This window comes from Hordeum vulgare, chromosome 3H (assembly GCF_904849725.1).
Source record: "Hordeum vulgare subsp. vulgare chromosome 3H, MorexV3_pseudomolecules_assembly, whole genome shotgun sequence".
Lineage (NCBI taxonomy): Eukaryota > Viridiplantae > Streptophyta > Magnoliopsida > Poales > Poaceae > Hordeum > Hordeum vulgare.
Window position 1 is genome coordinate 603,511,962 of NC_058520.1, and position 20,343 is coordinate 603,532,304.

The window sequence follows — 20,343 nt, forward strand, 5'->3', positions numbered from 1 at the left end:
AGATTGGAGAAATACTTGAAGCAAGACTCCGTCATACCCAGGAATACCTGAGTGAAGTGCATGCGGAGATGATGGAGATGAAGCTCAATGCCACCAGGAGAAAGAAAAAGATGGATGATTTCAAGGAACACATTGGAAAGTTCCAGTGGAACTAAAGTACCTCCAAGAGAGACAAATGAATAAAGTTGACGGAAATGCTCGACCATACCGAACAATGTGGATGGCAGCATTTCTAATAAAGTACCTTTGAATTGGAGTTTGTGAGCAGAAATTAAGGATGTAATAAAGGATTGATTATGTAATGAATATGATTTTTGGATGAACCAATACCTTTTCATGGTAAACAGACCAATGGAGAGAAACACTGAGTATCCCACAGAGTGGAGTGTGTACCAAAAATAGGTCTGAGGATTTTTATTATATGATGGTTACGCCAAGAGTATGATGGAGGAAACACTGTAGGATTTAAGGCGTAGTGATTCCAAGTATGCCTGCAACCCACAGACCCTGGGACTAATAAGGATCGAGTACTATCTTTTTGGAGAAGGAAACTTGTTTCAGCAAACGTTTTCTTAGGAGCATACGAAAACCTGAGAGTTGTGAAGAAACGATAGATGTTTGTTCAGCTTGCAGAATCATTGGATTTATCCGAACTTCGTTTGTGGACAAGAGAAACTCTGCAATGCTTGTGAGCATGCCCAAGTGTTGGAATACGAGATTCACTAAACCTTATACAAGGTAATGATTTCAGTGCGACATGGTTTGGCCACCATGACGACTTACTATTATCATTCTCTTGCTATTCGGAATGGTAAATCTGAGAGACTTACCCATAGTGAGAGACGATGTTCCTTGAAGCTTTTGTTTAAGCCTTAGAATGGTATAAGAAAATCCCATGTACATGGCACTTGTTGTCACGCGTAGGAAATTTTACGGTGAGGATGAAGACAAGACCCCTCTCCCTGCAGGATAACCACAAATGGTAGACCACCATGAGAATCATCGATAGGTTATTTAGAATTGATCACGAGACTGTCAGTTAAGAAGACCCAGTAAAGGAAGAAGCTTATATCAACAGAAGGACCCTCGTTTTAATGGAAACGTTATGAATATAGCGGAAGATATGAAGACTATGAGGAGTCAGATGCCAAAAACCCCAGAGGTTTGTTAAAATCTTAAGGGACCAGTAGCACTCATTTTAAGTGTGGTAGCATCCCACTTTGCCGGAAGTTAGATTTGTTAGAAGACCCCCAAACCCTAACCTTTCTTTCTAGCCTCTTTGAATCTCGAGGACGAGATTCATTTTAAGTGTGGTAGGTTTGTAACATCCCAAATTTTTGGAATGTTAAAATAATTATTAGAATGATTGTTTGTTTGATTGAGTGATTGAAGATTGAGTGAAATTTGAAACTTTTCAAAAACTTTTGAATGAGAGGGAATAAAATGACTTTCCCCTTCTCCGGTAAATTCAAATTCATCCAATTAAAAAGCCATGAGAGAACATGACATGACTTCTTCAACTATAAAGAATTTGAACGGAGTTTTGCATTTGAATTCTTTCAAATATTTGCCCTCGCTTCTCTATTTTTCTTCCCCGAGAAATACCCCGAAAAAAATAAATCCTTGCAAGCAAGAAAGAGCGGAGGAAAATGACCTTCCCAAAATCAGGGGCATATTGGAAATATTTTTGAGCCAAGAAAACCAGATCTTTATTGAGAAAATAATTGCGAAAAGAAATAAAGCCTTAGGGATTTTTCTGAAAAAAAACATTTTTAAAAAGTTTTTATTTTGGTTTTGGAAAATGATAAACAATTAGGAAATATTTTTCTGATCGATTTGGTATATAATACCCCATATAAATCTTTTTATTTTGTTTCCTTTTATTATTTTCCCTTACTGTTTTAAAAGAAAAACAAAATCAGGATTTTTTCCTTTTAATAGGAAACCGCCCTAGGGCGTTTTTTTTCTGGGCCAGATCCCCCTGTCCGATCCTTTCCCCACGCAGCGCACCAATTTCTTTTTTTTCTTCTTTCTTTTCTTCCTTCTTCTTCCTCCTACCTTTCTTTCTCCCGTGCCTTTTCCTTCCGAGAGCACCAGCCCCTTCCATGGCGCGACCACCCCTGATCCTACGGGATCCACCCGATTCCCCTTCCCCTTTCCTTCCCTCGGCCACCCCCTGCCCCTATATAAGCTGCCTCCCCGAGCCCCCCCTCGGCCCCCTCCTCCCCACGCCACACCCCTCTCCCCCACGCACCTCGCTGGAGCCTCCAGTAGAAATATTGCCTCGCCACCCCGCGCCACCCCTCGCCTCCCCGCCCCAACCGACGCCAGCACAAGCACCCTCGCCTCCACCGCACTCCATTTTCCCCCCTAGACCGCCCTTCGCCGCCCCACACCACCGCACCTCCCCTCGCCGGAGTTCGGCCGCCGCAGAAGCTTGAGGAGCTCGTGTTGCTCGCCCCCGACGCTCCCTCGACTCCCCAACACAGCAGACGGACGGAGGAGCTTCGCCGCATCCCCCTGGTGCTCTCGTCGTCGCCGGAGGATCACCGGAGCACCATCCACGACCACCTCCACCTTCCTGTCTTGCCGGAGAAGAAGCAACTCACGGTGAGCCCCCCCCCCCCAACTTCCTGTAGTCGTTCGATCTAAGTCAACGCCCGAGATTAGACAAGAAGATACCCTTTCGGTTTTGTTAAGAAAGCCCTTCGGTTTTCTATTAGTAATTTTTAGCCGAGAGGTTTTACTTACATAGCGCCCATTTGCTAGAAAGCCCCGCAGCACACACCACCTAGGCCAACCAAAAGCTGCCACGTGTACCCCTGTCAGTTAGAATCAGTTTCTACTTTTTTCTGTCTAATTCCAAAACAGAGAAAGTTCTAATTTTGTTTGGCTCATAACTTTTGATCTAGAGATACAATGAGGTTGATTCTTGTTCCAATAGAACAAAATTTCTCTGTAGTTTTCAAAAACATATAATTTGTCTATGTTGGAAATTTTCAAGTTTGAATTAGATCAGATTTAGTTTAAACCTTGTTTTGCTTATTCTGGGAGTTTAAAAATAGCTTTTAATTTAATTCTTTTTGCTACTGATCACTACTGATCTTAGTTATCAGTGGTAAAAGTTTCAGAATTGTTTGGGTATTTTAGCTCATTGTTTCTTGTGAAACAATTTCTGTTTCACCTCTTTTAGGATTGTGACTAATTTTCTTTCTTTAGTTGTTTTTAAATTATTTTTCTTTTAGATTATGTTTTGTTTCTGTTAGTTAACAGTAGGTTTGCAACAAGTTTTGATTTTATTTTTATATGTTGTTATGAAATCAATTCTAGTTCTCTAATAACTTGCAATTGATTTCTCTATTAGTTTAACTCCCATTTGAAAATACCTTCAAATAGTTTTGTGAAAAATACTTTTTTTATCTTAGTTAAATTTATATCTTAGCTCCCTGTTATTTAAATATTTTATTTTCTGTTAGACAAAACTATTTAGTGTTTGATGTAGTAGAAGACTCCCTAGTTTTATTTGAAGTTTCTTTCGGATTCTTATTCGCTCTCTCTTTTGTTTTGATTGCTAGAATGATTGCTAGTATGAGTGCTTATGTGAATGATATGTTTGTTATATAGATTTCATCGGAGAGTGACGAGTAGTCTATCAAGTTATTTCTCGCGTCAACATCACCAGGCAAGTCATTTGATCATGTATCACCTATGTTTTATGCATCGTAGTTCTACCATCCTATGCCCAATTTGCATGCTGAGTAGGTACTTGGAAATTATGATTTCATATTGTAGTATCATGTGGTAGGCACCCAACAACCCCGTTAGTTCGCCCGGGACGACAAATTTCATATTGCTATGCTTGAGTAGACGGGATTCTGGTTGAGAGTTTATCACGAGTGATGCGAGAATAATTTAATAACCAAGACCAGTTAAGTCAAGACTTTTCAAGACCTCATGATGCAATGCAACTCTGGGTGAAGGACGGTTGATCGGCTCCCTGGAGAAACCAGTGGATGACCCGGGATGCTGGAGACAGCCATGACACCTTGCGGAATGCTTCACCCAGGCTCAAAGAGACGGACGGATATTTTCAAGACCAAGGCTTACCTGTACAGCCACAAGTCATTATGGGCTCTGGCTTGGTTGGACAACGCGGAGACTCTGGACAGGCGGTGCTAGCAGATGTAGAAGAACGGTAGGATTGGATGGGCACCGACAGGGATTCAGAGGGACCCGTTGAAAGACCATGTTTTGATCATCCGGTCTTCAAACACCCTGAAGTGCGAGGACATACACGGAGGCGATCAAATCTTGTGGGGAACATGTGCAAAACTCTGCAGAGTACTCAAACCTAATCGATTAGCCGTGTCCACGGTCATGGACAACATGAGCCAAAGGAACTGAAGTTATCTGAAATTCTCAACACCATTATAAATACTTGATGAGGGTAATATTGATAACTTGGGTATGAGAACTAGTTGGCGGAACCATCTCATTAACAACCAAATACGTAGTAATATTTTGCTTTTAGCCCCTCTCTTATTGTAGGAGAAAATTTACTTTATGCTAAAACTTACAACACCACCTGCCATATATGCATATAGTATAGATGATATTTTACCCCCTCTCATATGTGACTTGCGGGCATATTCAATATGCTGACCTACACGGCCGCAACGTCTTATGTTGCAGATATTTTTCTTCGACGAGTAAGAGTACGATTCAGGGTTACGGACTACACTCAACTTGCCATTGGTGTTTATTGGGACTCCACTCCCTTGACTGCTTACGCTGAGATATTTAAGGTACATATCAGTTTTAAGCTATTTCCATGTGATTGCACTTTGATATATACATTGATGTACTGTGTGTGCCAGCATACTGATCCAGGGATGGCACAGATACACAGAGGCTTGACTCGTTTTGAGTCGGGTCGCTCCACACAAGTATAAGGGATCTATGGTAGTCCTTTCGATAAGTAAGAGTGTCAAACCCAACGAGGAGCAGAAGGATTTGACAAGTGGTTTTCAGCAAGGTAATATCTGCAAGCACTGAAATTATCGGTAACAAGTAGTTGTGTGAAGAGATGATTCGTAGCAAGTAGCAAGTAACAAGTAACAAAGGTGCAGCAAAGTGGCCCAATCCCTTTTGTAGCAAGCGACAAGCCTGGACAAAGTCTTATAGGAGGTAAAGCGCTCCAGAGGACACATGGGAATTTCTGTCAAGCTAGTTTTCATCATGTTCATATGATTCGCGTTCGCTACTTTGATAGTTAGATATGTGGGTGGACCGACGCTTGGGTACTACCCTTACTTGGACAAGCATCCCACTTATGATTAACCCCTCTCGCAACCATCCGCAACTACGAAAGAAGAATTAAGACAAAGTCTAACCATAGCATTAAACTAGTGGATCGAAATCAGCCCCTTACGAAGCAACGCATAAACTAGGGTTTAAGTTTCTGTCACTCTAGCAACCCATCATCTACTTAGTACTTCCCAATGCCTTACTCTAGGCCCAAATAATGGTGAAGTGTTATGTAGTCGACGGTCACATAACACCACTAGAGGAAAAACAACATACAACACATCAAAATTTCGAATGAATACCAAATTCACATGACTACTTATAGCATGACTTATCCCATGTCCTTAGGAACAAAAGTAACTACTCACAAAGCATAATCATATTCATGACCAGAGAGGTAATGAGTAGCATCAAAGATCTGAACATATAATCTTCCACCAAGTAATCCAACTAGCATCAACTACAAAGAGTAATTAACACTACTAGCAACCTTACAAGTACCAATCGGAGTCGCGAGACGGAGATTGGTTACAAGAGATGAACTATTGTTTGGAGAGGAGATGGTGCTGATGAAGATGTTGATGGTGACGAGTTGCCTCCGACGAGAGGAGTGTTGGTGATGACGATGGCGACGATTTCCCCCTCCGGGAGGGAAATTTCCCGGGCAGGACGGCCCTGCCGGAGCTCTAGATTGGTTCTGCTCAAGTTCCGCCTCGTGGCGGCGCCGGCTCCTCCCGAAAGCTTCCTTATGATTTTTTGTGGAACGGAACCCTTCATATAGCAAAATATGAGCGCCGGAGGGGCAACAGGGGCCCACAAGTCACCCAGGCCCGGCAAGGGGGGGTAGGCCGGGCCCCGTAGGCTTGTGGCCTCCTGGTGGCGCCCCTGTGGGACTTCTTCTTCCACCCAGTATTTTTCAAAAAATCCCAAATAATTCCCCGTTGATTTTCACGGCTTTTGGAGTTGCGCAGAATAAGTATCTCAAACTTGCTCCCTTTTCAGACCAGAATTCCAGCTGCCGGCATTCTCCCTCTTCATGTAAACTTATAAAATAAGAGAGAAAAGGCGTAAGTATTGTACCATGAAGTGTAATAACAGCCCATAAAGCGATAAATATCAACATAAAAGCATGATGCAAAATGGACGTATCACAACCTGCAACCAAATAACAAAGAGTCTCTTATGTCCCCAACACACCCAATACAATGGTAAATTGTATAGGTGCACTAGTTCGGTGAAGAGATGGTGATACAAGTGCAATATGGATGGTAGATATAGGTTTTTGTAATCTGAAATTACAAAAACAGCATGGTAACTAATAATAAAAGTGAGCACGAACGGTATTGCAATGCGTGGAAACAAGGCCTAGGGTTCATACTTTGACTAGTGAAGTTCTCTCAACAATTATAACATAATTGGATCATATAACTAGCCCTCAACGTGCAACAAAGAGTCACTCCAAAGTCACTAATAGCAGAGAACAAACGAAGAGATTATAGTCGGGTATGAAACCACCACAAAGTTATTCTTTCTGATCAATTTATTCAAGAGTCCGTAGTAAAATAACACGAAGCTATTCTTTCCGTTCAATCTATCCTAGAGTTCGTACTAGAATAACACCTTAAGACACATGTGAACCAAGACCCTAATGTCACATAGATACTCCATTGTCACCTCAAGTATCCGTGGACATGATTATACGATATGCATCACACAATCTCAGACTCATCTATTCAACCAACACATAGAACTTCAAAGAGTGCCCCAAAGTTTCTACCAGAGAGTCAAAACGTGTGCCAACCCATATGCATAGGTTCCCGATGTCACGAAACCCGCAAGTTGATCACCAAAACATGCATCAAGTACTCACATGAATATCCCATTTTCACCACAGATAGACACGTGCAAGACATACATCAAGTGTTCTTAAAGACTCAATCCGATAAGATAACTCCAAAGGGAAAACTCAATTCATTACAAGAAGGGAGAGGGGGAAGACCGTCATAATATCTAACTATAGTAGCAAAGCCCGTGGTACATCGAGATCAAGACATCTCAAGAACATGAGAGAGAGAGAGAGATCAAACACATAGCTACTGGTACATACCCTCAGCCTCGAGGGAGAACTACTCCCTCCTCATCATGGAGATCGCCGGGATGAAGAAGATGGCCACCGGAGATGGATTCCCCCTCCGGCAGGGTGTCGAAACTGGCTCCAGATTGGTTTTTGGTGGCTACAGAGGCTTGCGGCGGCGGAACTCCCGATCTAGGTTTCTTTTTGGGGGTTTCTGTATTTATAGGAATTTATGGCGGTGGAATTACGTCGGTTGGGCCCACGAGGAGGTCACAAGCCTGCTAGCTGTGGCCTAGGGGGGTGGGGGCACCTCATGGGCTTGTGACACCCTCGTGGATCTTCTGGCCATCTTCCAAAGCTTCGGGGGTTTCTTTTGGTCCAAAAAAATTCATCGCGAAAGTTTTATTCCATTTGGACTCCGTCTGAAAAAGGTTCAAAAACACGGAAAAAACAGAAACTAGCACTTGGCACTGATTTAATAGGTTAGTCCCAAAAAAGATATAAAATAGCATATTCAGGCATATAAAGCATCCAAAGTTGACAAGATAATAGCATGGAACCATCAAAAATTATAGATAGGTTGGAGATTTATCAACGAGCATGTGCTGAACAGCAAAGCTGGATCTACTGTGCATATAAAAACGAGCATTTTCGGCATGGAGATAGCGTGCGAATGATCTTATTGTTTGTAAGTATTATTAGTTTATGTTATTAAGTCTTACTCAGCTCGTTCTTGCATGTATAATCTTACTCATCACTATATTAATTTTGCAGAATGGAGATTCTCGAATGCAAAAGAGGACAAATCTATGACATTGGGTTCATTGACCCATATTTTATTCATCACCAAAGTCTCGCAACGAATCCCTGCGAGACAGAGAATAACTTGATACAAGGGAAGGTTTTCCAGTACCAAAAGGGAAATACTATTTCCTTACAACTTCAAGTGAGTTTTACTACACGCATTCTATTTTCGCTTACTCGATGTTATTATAAGTTTAATATTGACTCGTTATGCAGGCGCAGGTTCCACTTTATTCTCTTAATCATTGTACCCGATGAGGGCTTGGTAAAATTCATGGACCCGAAACGCACACCCATCGCTGAATGGGCGGACATGCTGGAATGCCTCCAGAGGTAATTTCAATCATTATGGCACTATATCGGCAACTTTTCATTCATTTCCTCATAGCATGGAATTAATATAGAACTCCTTTATTCATTTCCTTTTCTTGGCGGGGCTTGGAAACGGTTCACCGCCAAGGCTTGGGGTGTTTGGAAGTCAGAGCTTACATTTAGACAATTGGATGCAAGTAACTACTAGCTAGATCTGCGCTTCTCTTTACTCTAGTTTTAATACCATTATCATTCTTGATTGTGTTTTTGATTGAACTTTGTTTTCGTAAAGTGCTTGACGCAAGAACAGGGGACCAATTTATGTGGATACTATGTTTGCGAGTTCATTCGCCAGACGACCCATGAGACGGGCAAAAACCGAGACATAAAAAAATTGAAGTACGATAAACAATACTCACAACTTTATTTTCTTACCGTCAATTATGTTTGGTCTCATTGATATATATTGACCCCTTCTTTAAATTAGATCAAACGGTTGCGGGATGGTCTTCTACAACATGAACGTGTACGAGCAATTCAAGAGGAAATTGCTGGATTCTTAGATCCAGAGGTCCTACATGTGAAGGGAGAATATTATTCCCTGTCGATGCAATTCATTTGAAATGTTAAAGTGTAAAAGAGATGTATATGTGCATGTGTAACTTGTGTCTACATTTTGTAATGTGTTCTACAAAGCACGACAAATGAGATGGTGTAATATATTCGTGACGATGATGTGGAATATAGTTGTTCCTTTATTGCTGTGTATGTACCATCCAATTTAGTGCAAAACAAGAATTAAAAAGTGCCCAAAACAAATAAATGAGAAAATAGGGGGCAAAAAAATAGCCCCATCCAATTTAGTGCAAAACCCTAAACCCTAAAAGTGCTAAAAATGCAGCGAAGAAATAGCCCCGGTTCGTAATACGAACCGGGACTAATACCCCTCCCCCCTCGCTCCAATCCCCGCCACGTGGAGGACCATTAGACCCGGTTAGGGGCCGAACCGGGACTAGCATTAGTCCCGGTTATTTAGTCCCGGTTCGTGAACCGGGACTAATGGCCCAACCGAACCGGGGCTATATGCCCTTTTTCTACTAGTGTAGGAAAAGTGTCCGTGCGTTGCAATGGGAGAATATAAATCTAGGGAAACAATACATCTCAAGGACAATGGAAGGTAAAAAATATTTTGCAAAAATGGAGTGGCTGCTTGTGATTCGTCCCTAGTTTATCTCTTGAATGTAAAGAAATGAGACAATTTGCGCGATGAAGCTATTTCATATTTAACAATGCCCACACCCTTTAAGCTACATGAAGCAACCATGATGTACATCTTGCCTTCAGCATGATCGAATTATGTCCACTGAAAATATTACACACATGGGGTTTCCAATTGCCAAAGCCAAACATACCAATATTTGAGTCATAAATGCAGAACATATATCATATGTACGAATGAATTATTATCCCTGATGGTCGACAAAGCAAACTACTACTATGATATTATGGGCATATAATAAAGCATTTTGAGAAGCATAGAATTCAGCAAAGAGACCATGAATTTATTTTGGTACCCTTCTTCTCCAGCTATCACTTTAGGCATCAAAATGTTGATGTGCCATCTCGTGTCCGAAGTACATTTGAATGCTAGCATGCCTGAAAACCATACCAACATTTTTTTCTATTAGGACCTTCTTTCAAGTAGGTAAGTATTTTCCGGATAACAACTTTGATTTAACTCAAAATTGATCAACCGGCGTGTCAACAAATAGAGCTATAGAATTCAGTGAAGTATGTACTCATGTACTCCTTGTGACTCAAAGAGTAAACTTCCAACGACAACACTACCTCTCACATCCTTTAGCAGCGGGACTCCATTGACTAAATCATGTTGATGTAAAAAGAGAAAGTGATTACTACAAGGAAGTTATAGATTAGCCACCAAGGGAAAAAAAGGCAATTACAAATGAAAAAATAAGCTGGCATATTTGTCCATTGCTTAGTGTAAAGAGAGAGCACAAGCAACCATGCATTTTCAATCATTTATAGATAGCTCAGTTCATGCCTAACAGAGACCCATCGCCGACCCGATGCACCTTGAGGCATATCTTCCTTTGTATCTTGACTGATATGCTGCATAAAAGTGTTGTTTACCATCCATAGTAATTAGATTTCGGTCAAAGTCACCATGCAATTAAGCATATACGATCTCTACAATGACTTGTAACATTATATACCTGTAGAACTTCTTCATATACAACTCTCTCATCACAACCAAGAGATCTATTTTCCATGTTTGGATGGCTTTGCATGGCAGAGCCATTGAAAACTTCAGCATGATTTACTTGATTAAAGGATGACATCGAATGAGGAAACATCCCATATGTATGCAGGTCTCCATATGTGTGGCCATCATCTGACAATTTGAACAGGGGAAAAGGTTAATTTTTCTAGTCAAAGGCTGCACCAGTGTCTTTTTGATAATTACTAATTGTTAGAGCAAATCAAGGATAAATCTATTGTAATCACCATCATCATTTTCCTTCTCATCTGAGGAATCATAGAGCATCACCAAACAGTTTCGCACAAAGGAATAGATCCATTAACTTCAAGTCATGTGGAATAGCCACTGCTCACAAAGTAGTTTCACTAGAAACAACAACTGAGAAGAAAGATCTAACATGGAAGATATCGTCTCATCGCAACCAGTAGACCGGTTCATCACCTCCTTGTACATAGGGTCCTTCTCAATCCAAAAAAATCATGTACACCATCAGAGTCGGGTATTAGCTGGCAACTGCACCCTTGAGGCCTTCCCAGCGATAGTTGCACCGTTTACCTGCACTCAGAGGTTGTTGCTGACTGGTTTCCCCATCCACTCAGGCCACAAGATGAAATTAAATAAAAAACGGACTTGTGATCACTTATATTATCAAAATCGATGGCAGATTATATAACCCTCACTATTTTTATTTACAGATGCAAGATAACAGTTGGCCTTGTTGCCTCCAACTTTTCATTCCCTTTGAATCTTCTAACACAAAGGCCACCCAGGAAACAGGGCTTGAGATATTTTAACTCACCTTCCCTTTAGCTGCCGATTTGAAGGGAGACATCGGAATACGATGTGTTATGGCCTATTTGAGATGCCACAATCCATGATTGATCAAATTAAAATGCAAAGTGATACCCTAGCTACTAAAGTAAAAAACTTAGCATACTACACATTCATCTCTCTTATTGTGAGTGTTTGGTTCGGCAGAAATATGTTCAACATGTAAGATCGAGGTAGCTTCTTTGCACACCATTTCCTGGGCAGAGACATTAAATCTTTGCATCAATGAAATGGCACAAGTGACTTGTTTCAGTTCGGGGTCTTGAAAAAATCAAACCAACATACCTCTCCCAGCAACAGCCAGTAATGGTAAGCATGTGTTGCTTGACCCCAAGCCCATTTACTGTCTGCTATCCATGGTGACAAAGGGAAAAGGCTTCCAGTGTACTTAGGTGGGCATCCATGATTAGGTTTCAGGGGGAGAAGACTCACCGTGGGTGGCTAGAGAGGGTGTGGATCCCAAGCGGCAGTGGGAAGGCGAGCCACTTTGTCGGCGCCCATGTTGTGCGGCACGGCGAAACGATAGGCGATGGCAACAGCTCCTCCGTGTGGAAGCGTCCGACGGCGGCCAGATGGAGACGTACTCCCTCCTTCCGCGCGAGCATGCATGGCCAGCGACAGCCAGATGGATGCGGCCTCTCTCCTCCCGCGCGTCCATGGCCGGTGACGGCCAGTTGGAGATATAGGCGGTCTCCCTCCCCTCGCGCGAGCACGGCGAGCGGCGGCCAGATGGTGGCGGCCTCTCTCCCCCCACGCAAGGATGGTCGGTGACATTCAGATGGAGGCGGCCTCCCTCCTCCTACGTCGCCCCTCACCTCGCCACGGCCGGAGAGGGAGCGTCTGGATAAGATGAAACAAAGGATTGCGATTGAAATTCTTACAAATGTAGGGGGCTTTTTAAAAAAATGAAGCGTTTTCTTAGATCCACTTATGAAGGGACTGCGGGTTGAATGTCCGAAATCATAGGGTCTTCTTGGTAAAATTACCGCGACGGGTTTTCCGAGAGAAGCAATAGCCGCTTTAGTATTAGGTAAATATATGTATGTATATATATATATAGGAAAAATACATCCTACGAGTTAGGGGTAGTTACCCCACACGTTCCATATACTATCATGCGTTAGTATATATATTAATTTATCATTTTTATTATTTTTATATATTATATATAATATTTTTTTAAAGTGAGTTACATGAATAAATTACAAGTTAGCCCATAGTTTTATTATATTTGTGAAATACATATATTTTTGTACGTAAAAAAGAACATACACAAAATATGATACATATTATCAAAAAAATAATATATACTATCTTAACATTATTATATACTACATACTACGCGTACATCCTCTCCGATTTAATAAATACTACATATAACATACAAAACGCAAGTGGTGGTAACTACCACCGGGGGTAGATAAAATTTCCCATGCTACAAATCATCTGGCTGGTCTTTGCTAAAGATCACCCGGGTTCGCAGCCCATCTAATCCCTCCGTATGTGACGTCTCTCGCACCAGTGGTGAGCAGCTAGCAACTGGGAACTAAACCTGGGCATAGTCCGGACCGGGCTAGGTTTCGGGCCCGGCTTTAAAAAGCCCGAATGGGAAAACTCTAGGCTGAGCCTGGCCCGGCCCGCCCGTCGGGCCTAACAAATCGGGCCCGAACACGGCCCGAACATGCAAAGCCCGACAGGCCCGGCCCGATCTAGGCTTAAAAAATACGTTTTACAAGCCCGAGCCCGACCCGGTCTGCTCTTCGGGCTTACTTTTCAAGCCTAAGCCCGGCCCGATGGCATGATCAGGCCCGGCCCGTCTCAGGATTTTCGGGCCGGGCTGCCCATGCCCACATGTACTAGGAACTAGCTCTCGTTAGCAGCATTGCTACATGATTCCGTTCAACAAGCCTGGTCCCAGCCTTCTTGACTTATATGGTCCCGATGTACACAGTTTTATTTCTCGTATGTACGCATTGGCAGCCAACAAAAACACAAAGTAGATCATAACTAACTAGTCCACATGCAAGGTTAAATTAATCTATCCGCTATTTGCAACAATATCAATCATGACTGGGCTAAAAATTATGTTGTGCATGCCAAATTATTAGATCGGAAGCATAGAACGGTTCCAAGATCTCCTTCCTTTGGTGTCTACCCCTTCCAATCAATGATCTGGTCACCGCATTCAACGTATACCCCACTAGTCCTTGCTTCACAATTTATACCCCTAATATTAAAGCCGCTATTGCTTTCGTCGAAAAACCCACCGCGGCATTTTTATAAAAAAGCCCCTGTAATTTTTGTTATTCAACCCGCACTCTATCATTTATCTGCAACGCAAAAAGGAAAAAACGATTCGTTTCAAGAATTATGCCCGTACGCATCGCCTCCTCCCGTCGACCCTGGGCCAACCTGGCCTGTGCCCAGGCCGCCGCCACACCACTCGCGACCGCGGCCGACCTCAAACGCCACCGCTGCCGACCTCAACCCACCCGCCTCGACGGCCGTACCTCTCCCCGCTCACTGCCCCCGTTGCGGCGCTCGAGCGCATCGCGTCGACCCTGGTCCACCCTGGCCTGTGCCCAGGCCGTTGCTACACCACTCGCCGCCGCGGCCGACCTCAACCACCACTGTTGTCGATCTCAACCGACCCGCCTCCGCGGCCGTACCTCTGCCCGCTTGCTGCCCCCGTTTCGGCGCTCGAGCACAACTTCTCGATCAAATCAACGCGACAGCTACAGTGACTGGGGATGATGCGTCTGCTCGATGCAAAACGGCGGCGACGCGCGGATAAGGCGCGACAGAGCGAAGTACTTGCAGGTGGAGGCGGGCCTCCATGGCTCACACGGGGAACTCCGAGGTTATGGCGCGGCAACGACGACTCCTTATGGCCAGATAGAGGCGCCTAACCCTTGCTCCCCTCATCGTATCGCCTCCTCCGGCAGGAACTCATCATCTGGTGAGATCCCCTCCCCATGCCTCCAACCGTGTGCCAAGCACCGGCAATTTTTTTTGTTTTGTCGGGATTTGTTTGCTGATGAATGAACGTATTGAATGTAAGATTGTATTATTGTAGAGATAGAGAATGGAACACCACCTTCAGTTTGTCATCTGATCCCACATTCTCTACCCCATGAGTGAAATAAGATAACAGTCCATTGATCAATTCACGTAGCCTCTTTGTTTTGCTTTGCTTGTCCCGCTCAATTTCTCATCATGGTGGAATTAACAATGGACGGATTGATTTCTCAACAAAATAGTATAGGACTGACTACATTAGTTAGTTAGCTTATTATTTTAATAAGTCAAAATGATTATAACACCGTCGACCATCGTTGTAAAATCACAACATCATCAACCATCGTCGTATCATCCATGCACCATCAACCATAGCCGTAACACTACGACACCGTCGACGACAGTCGTAACATCACAACACCATCAACCACCATGGTGACATAACAACAACGTCGACCGTCGTCGTAACATTGCAACACCATTGACTGCCGCCACAAAATCGCAACACCTCATGGTAGTATCGCCACACCGCCGACTGTCGCCATAGCATCACAACACCGCCAATCGTTGACGTAGCATCACAACAAAGTTGACTGTTGTCGTAGCATCACAAGACCACTGACCGTCATTGTAACATCGCAACACCACTAATCATCATTATAACATCGTGAGACACCCTCGTGCGCTAGACGCAACAACTACAACACACCTGCAAATGGCCACATCACTGATGGTGCTTCCGAAGCAGCCGCAACACCAACACACTAGGCAAAAGCTCCAGTAGCGGCCACAACACTCGTGATGGTGTCGACAGTTGTAGCATCAAACTTCTGGATTTGCACAAAAAGACGAGCGACTTTCAAAGAAGATGGCGACCTTGCATCAATGCGTGCCTAGCTTGCAAAATTGAGCACACGGTTGTAACAACACAAGTCGCCCATTATAGCACCACATGGCATGCTTTGCACACCACATGGTTTTGTGGCATGACAATCCGGCTATTGTAGCAGCAGCAAGAAAGCTTGCGTCTTGGTTGCATCTGGCTTGGAGTAGTATTGACATGTTTTACACATCATTTAATTTTTGTAACAAGACGCTACGACATCGCAGCAGAAAATAAATATGGTCGTTAGACTTGTAGCATCACGCATTAAGCTGGCAACACCATCAATCGGCTTTGTAGCGTCGTCCAGGTTTTACTACATGATAATGTAGCTCTGTAGCGAAAACAAATGCGACGTTCGGACTTGCAGTGTTATGCATCCGAACTTGAGAGAGATTGCGGTTGCAACATGGGACATGTTGCGATGGACGCAATATTGGCGATGTTGTTCGGCAACAACTACAACTTGGGAGAGGTGATTGGAACATGTGATATATTGGGATGGCCACAACATTGTCCATGTTGTGCGGCACTAGGTGCAACTTGGGAGAGGTTGCCGGTGCAACATTCGATATGTTGCAATGGCCGCAATATTGGTGATGTTTTGTGACTAGAGTTACAAAACCTTTCGAGTACATGGGTCATGTTGCAAATGGCAGTGCAACATGATGGAAACGTGGTCTGATACGTCTCCAACGTATCTACAATTTTTGATGGTTCCATGCTATTATCTTATCAAACTTTGGATGCTTTGTATGCCTTTTATATCTTTTTTGGAACTAACTTATTAACTCGGTGCCAAGTGCCAGTTCCTGTTTTTTCCGTGTTTTTTTCCGGAACAGAAGATACGAACGGGGCGTGAGAACCAAGGCACAGGCCACCAGGGGAGGCCACAAGCCCCCTAGGCGCGTCTAGGGGGGCCCGCGCCTAGCAGGCTTGTGGGCCCCCTGTGGCTCGTTTGCCCTACGTCTTCCGCCTATAAATCCCCAAAAAATCCCAAACCACGGGAGAAATCCACGAAAATACTTTTCCGCTGCCGCAAGCTTCTGTCTTCGCAAGATCCCATCAGGGGCACGTTCTGGTGCCCTGCCGGAGGGGGATTCGGATACGGAGGGCTTCTTCATCAACACCATTGCCTCTCCGATGATGCATGAGTAGTTCACCATAGACCTTCGGGTCCATAGCTAGTAGCTAGATGGCTTATTCTCTCTCTTGGATCTTCAATACAAAGTTCTCCATGATCTTCATGGAGATCTATCCGATGTAATCTTCTTTTGCGGTGTGTTTGTCGAGATCCGATGAATTGTGGATTTACGATCAGATTATCTATGAATCTTATTTGAGTTTCTTCTGATCACTTATATGCATGATTTCATATCTTTGTAATTCTCTTCGAGTTGTGGGTTTTGTATGGCCAACTTGATCTATGATTCTTGCAATGGGAGAAGTGCTTGGTTTTGGGTTCATACCGTGCGGTGACCTCTCCCAGTGACAGAAGGGCTAGCGAGGCACGCATCGTGTTGTTGACATCAAGGGTAAAAAGATGGGGTTTGTATCTATTGCATGAATTTATCCCTCTACATCATGTCATCTTGTTTAAGGCGTTACTCTGTTCGTCATGATCTCAATACACTAGATGTATGCTGGATAGCGGTCGATGTGTGGAGTAATAGTAGTAGATGCAGAAAGTATCGGTCTACTTGTCTCGGACGTGATACCTATATGTATGATCATTGCCTTAGATATCGTCATGACTTTGCGCGGTTCTATCAATTGCTCGATAGTAATTCGTTCACCCATCGTAATATTTGCTATCTTCACAGAAGCCTCTAGTGAACACTATGTCCCCGTGTCTACTTCACATCATATTTTCAGCCTTACACTTTTACTTTGTTGCACTTTCCACCTTCAGATCTCACCTTGCAATCAATCGTGAAGGGATTGACAACCCCTTTGTAGCGTTGGGTGCAAGCTCGTTTGTGTTTGCGCAGGTACTCGGGACACTTGGCTTGATTCTCCTACTAGATTGATACCTTGGTTCTCAAACTGAGGGAAATACTTACTGCTACTGTGCTGCATCACCCTTTCCTCTTCCGAGAAAAACCAACGCAAGCTCAAGAGGTAGCATGGTCGTATCTATATGGATAATATGTCTGAATATGACAACTGTCACACGCGACTTCAAATGGCTCTAGTGGCATCCGCGTGTCAGCCAGCCAACGAATAGGCGCACCAAAAGGCTAGCAACAACTTGACTTGTAGCACTGCATGTCGAGTTTGTAGCAACACCGACCGACCATGCAACACCACACGCCCGGATTTACAGCCAACCAGTCTTCTAGTGTCAATTGAGTGTATGTAGTAGTGCCCCCCATCCATCGTTATTGTCTTTCCTATGTAACAAATATTTATTTTGGTCAGAGGAAAATATTAATTAAAAATATATTACATTGGGGCGCGCCCTGGTGTTGTGTTGGGCCCTTTGGCAAGATCTTCCTTGGCCTCCAAGTTCTAGGTGATCCTTATCTTCAATAAAAAAATCCTCAAGAAGTTTCGGGACAATTTGATCTTATCTGATATTGATTTCTTGCGAAACAAAAATAGGGCAGAAAACAGGTACTGACACTTGGCACTAATTTAATAGGTTAGTCCCCAAAAATGATATAAAAATGTATAAAATTATAATAAAAATATGCAAGTATAATAATATCATAGCATGGAACAAGCAAAGATAATAGATACGTTGGAGACATATCAAGCATCCCCAAGCTTAACTCTTGCTCGTCCTCGAGTAGGAAAGTGATAAAACATATTTTTGATTGTGGAATGCTACACAACATACTTCAAGTTATTTTCATAACATAGACATGAGGACTTAGATGATTCAAAGCAATAGTCTATATTTGACATGAAGACATAGATACTCAAGTGATGCTAACAAGCAACCATGCCTTTCAAAATAGCAATGCTAAAGTACATTATCCCTAGCTCATTATGCTCAATCATTGATCCATTCATAATGCACTCTCAAATATCAATCATACTCCATGCACACACATGACCACATGATCCCCTAGTTGACACTTTTAAATAGAAGGATGAGACTCAACATAAAAATTAAATAGAAAGGCCCTTCGCAAAGGGAGGCATTGATTTATAGAGGTGCCAGATCTCAAGTTTTAAACGAGAGGAAAAATTTATTTTGGGTGGCATGCTTTTCTTGTCAACGAGAATGACTTAAGGTTCCCAACACTTCTCACATTGGATACATCATAGGCGGTTCCCAAACAGAAAGTAAATATTTTTTTTTGTATCTCTATTCCCTCGTCGTTGTTTCAGTGTCATCAAGACTTTGGTCTTTCTACTTTCACATCCAAGAGAATAATTTGTTTTGTTTCCACCATTACTTTTCACAATCCATGGCTAACCGAATTCACGGGTGCCTTCCATACCATCACATTCCATTTATTTTTGGGACTGGGCATCCCTTTTACCACCACACTCTCATGAATTGACAAGTGAATAAACACTCATCGTGAGAATAACATATCCAACACAAAAAATAGTGGCCACCCCTCACCGTTTTATGAGCGATACGGGCATACAAAATAGAAAATATTTTGGAGATTTTTTTAGAGATGGCTGCTACGGCAACAAAAGTCCTTCCCCGGCAATGCCAGGAATTCTTCTTGCTACTTCTTGTTTGCGTCGGTTTTTCCCTTGAAGAGGAAAGGGTGATGCAACACAGGAGCACTAAGTATTTCCCTAAGTTTGAGAACCAAGGTATCGATCCAGAAGGAGGGTGATGCAGCACACAACGCTTCAAAGGGGTTGTCAATCTCTTCAAGATTGTTTCCAAAGTGAGATCTGAAGGCGGAAAGTACAACGAAGTAAAAAGTGTAAGGCTGAAAATATGGTGTGGAGTAGACCCGGGGGCCATAGTGTTCACAAGAGGCTTCTCTCAAAATAGCAAATATCACGGTGGGTAAATAAATTACTGTCGAGCAATTGATAGAACCGCGCAAAGTCATGACGATATCTAATTCAATGATCATACATATAGGCATCACGTCCAAGACAAGTAGACCGATACTTTCTGCATCTACTACTATTACTCCACACATCAACCGCTATCCAGCATGCATCTAGTGTATTGAGTTCATGACGAACAGAGTAACGCCTTAAGCAAGATGACATGATGTAGAGGGATAATATCAAACCAATGATGAAAACCCCATACTTTTACCCTTGATGGCAACAACATGATGCGTGCCTCGCTACCCCTTCTGTCACTAGGTGAGGTCACCGCACGGTATGAACCCAAAACCAAGCACTTATCCCATTGCAAGAATCATAGATCTAGTTGGCCAAACAAAACACACAACTCGAAGAGAATTACAAGGATATGAAATCATGCATAAGAGAGATCGGAAGAAACTCAAATAAGATTCATAGATAATGTGATCATAAGTCCACAATTCATCGAATCTCGACAAACACACCGCAAAAAAAGATTACACCGGATAGATCTCCATGAAGATCATGGATAACTTTGTATTGAAGATCCAAGAGAGAGAAGAAGCCATCTAGAAACTAACTATGGACCCGTAGGTCTATGGTGAACTACTCACGCATCATCGGAGAGGTCATGGTGTTGATGAAGAAGCCCTCTGTGTCCGAATCCCCCCTCCGACAGGGCACCAGAATGTGCCCCAGATGGGATCTTGCGGAGACAGAAGCTTGCGGCGGCGGAAAAGTGATTTCAATTATCTCCTGATTTTTTTGACATTTTTAGGGAATATATAGGCGCAACCGCTAGGGCAGAGGGTG

The 20,343-nt window shown here is 43.1% G+C and overlaps 1 pseudogene; it reads left to right on the forward strand.

Annotated features, from left to right (window-relative positions):
- LOC123442216 overlaps nt 1–9,060 on the forward strand; it is a 36,007-nt pseudogene extending 26,947 nt beyond the window's left edge.
- Nucleotides 9,061–20,343: the final 11,283 nt, after the last annotated feature.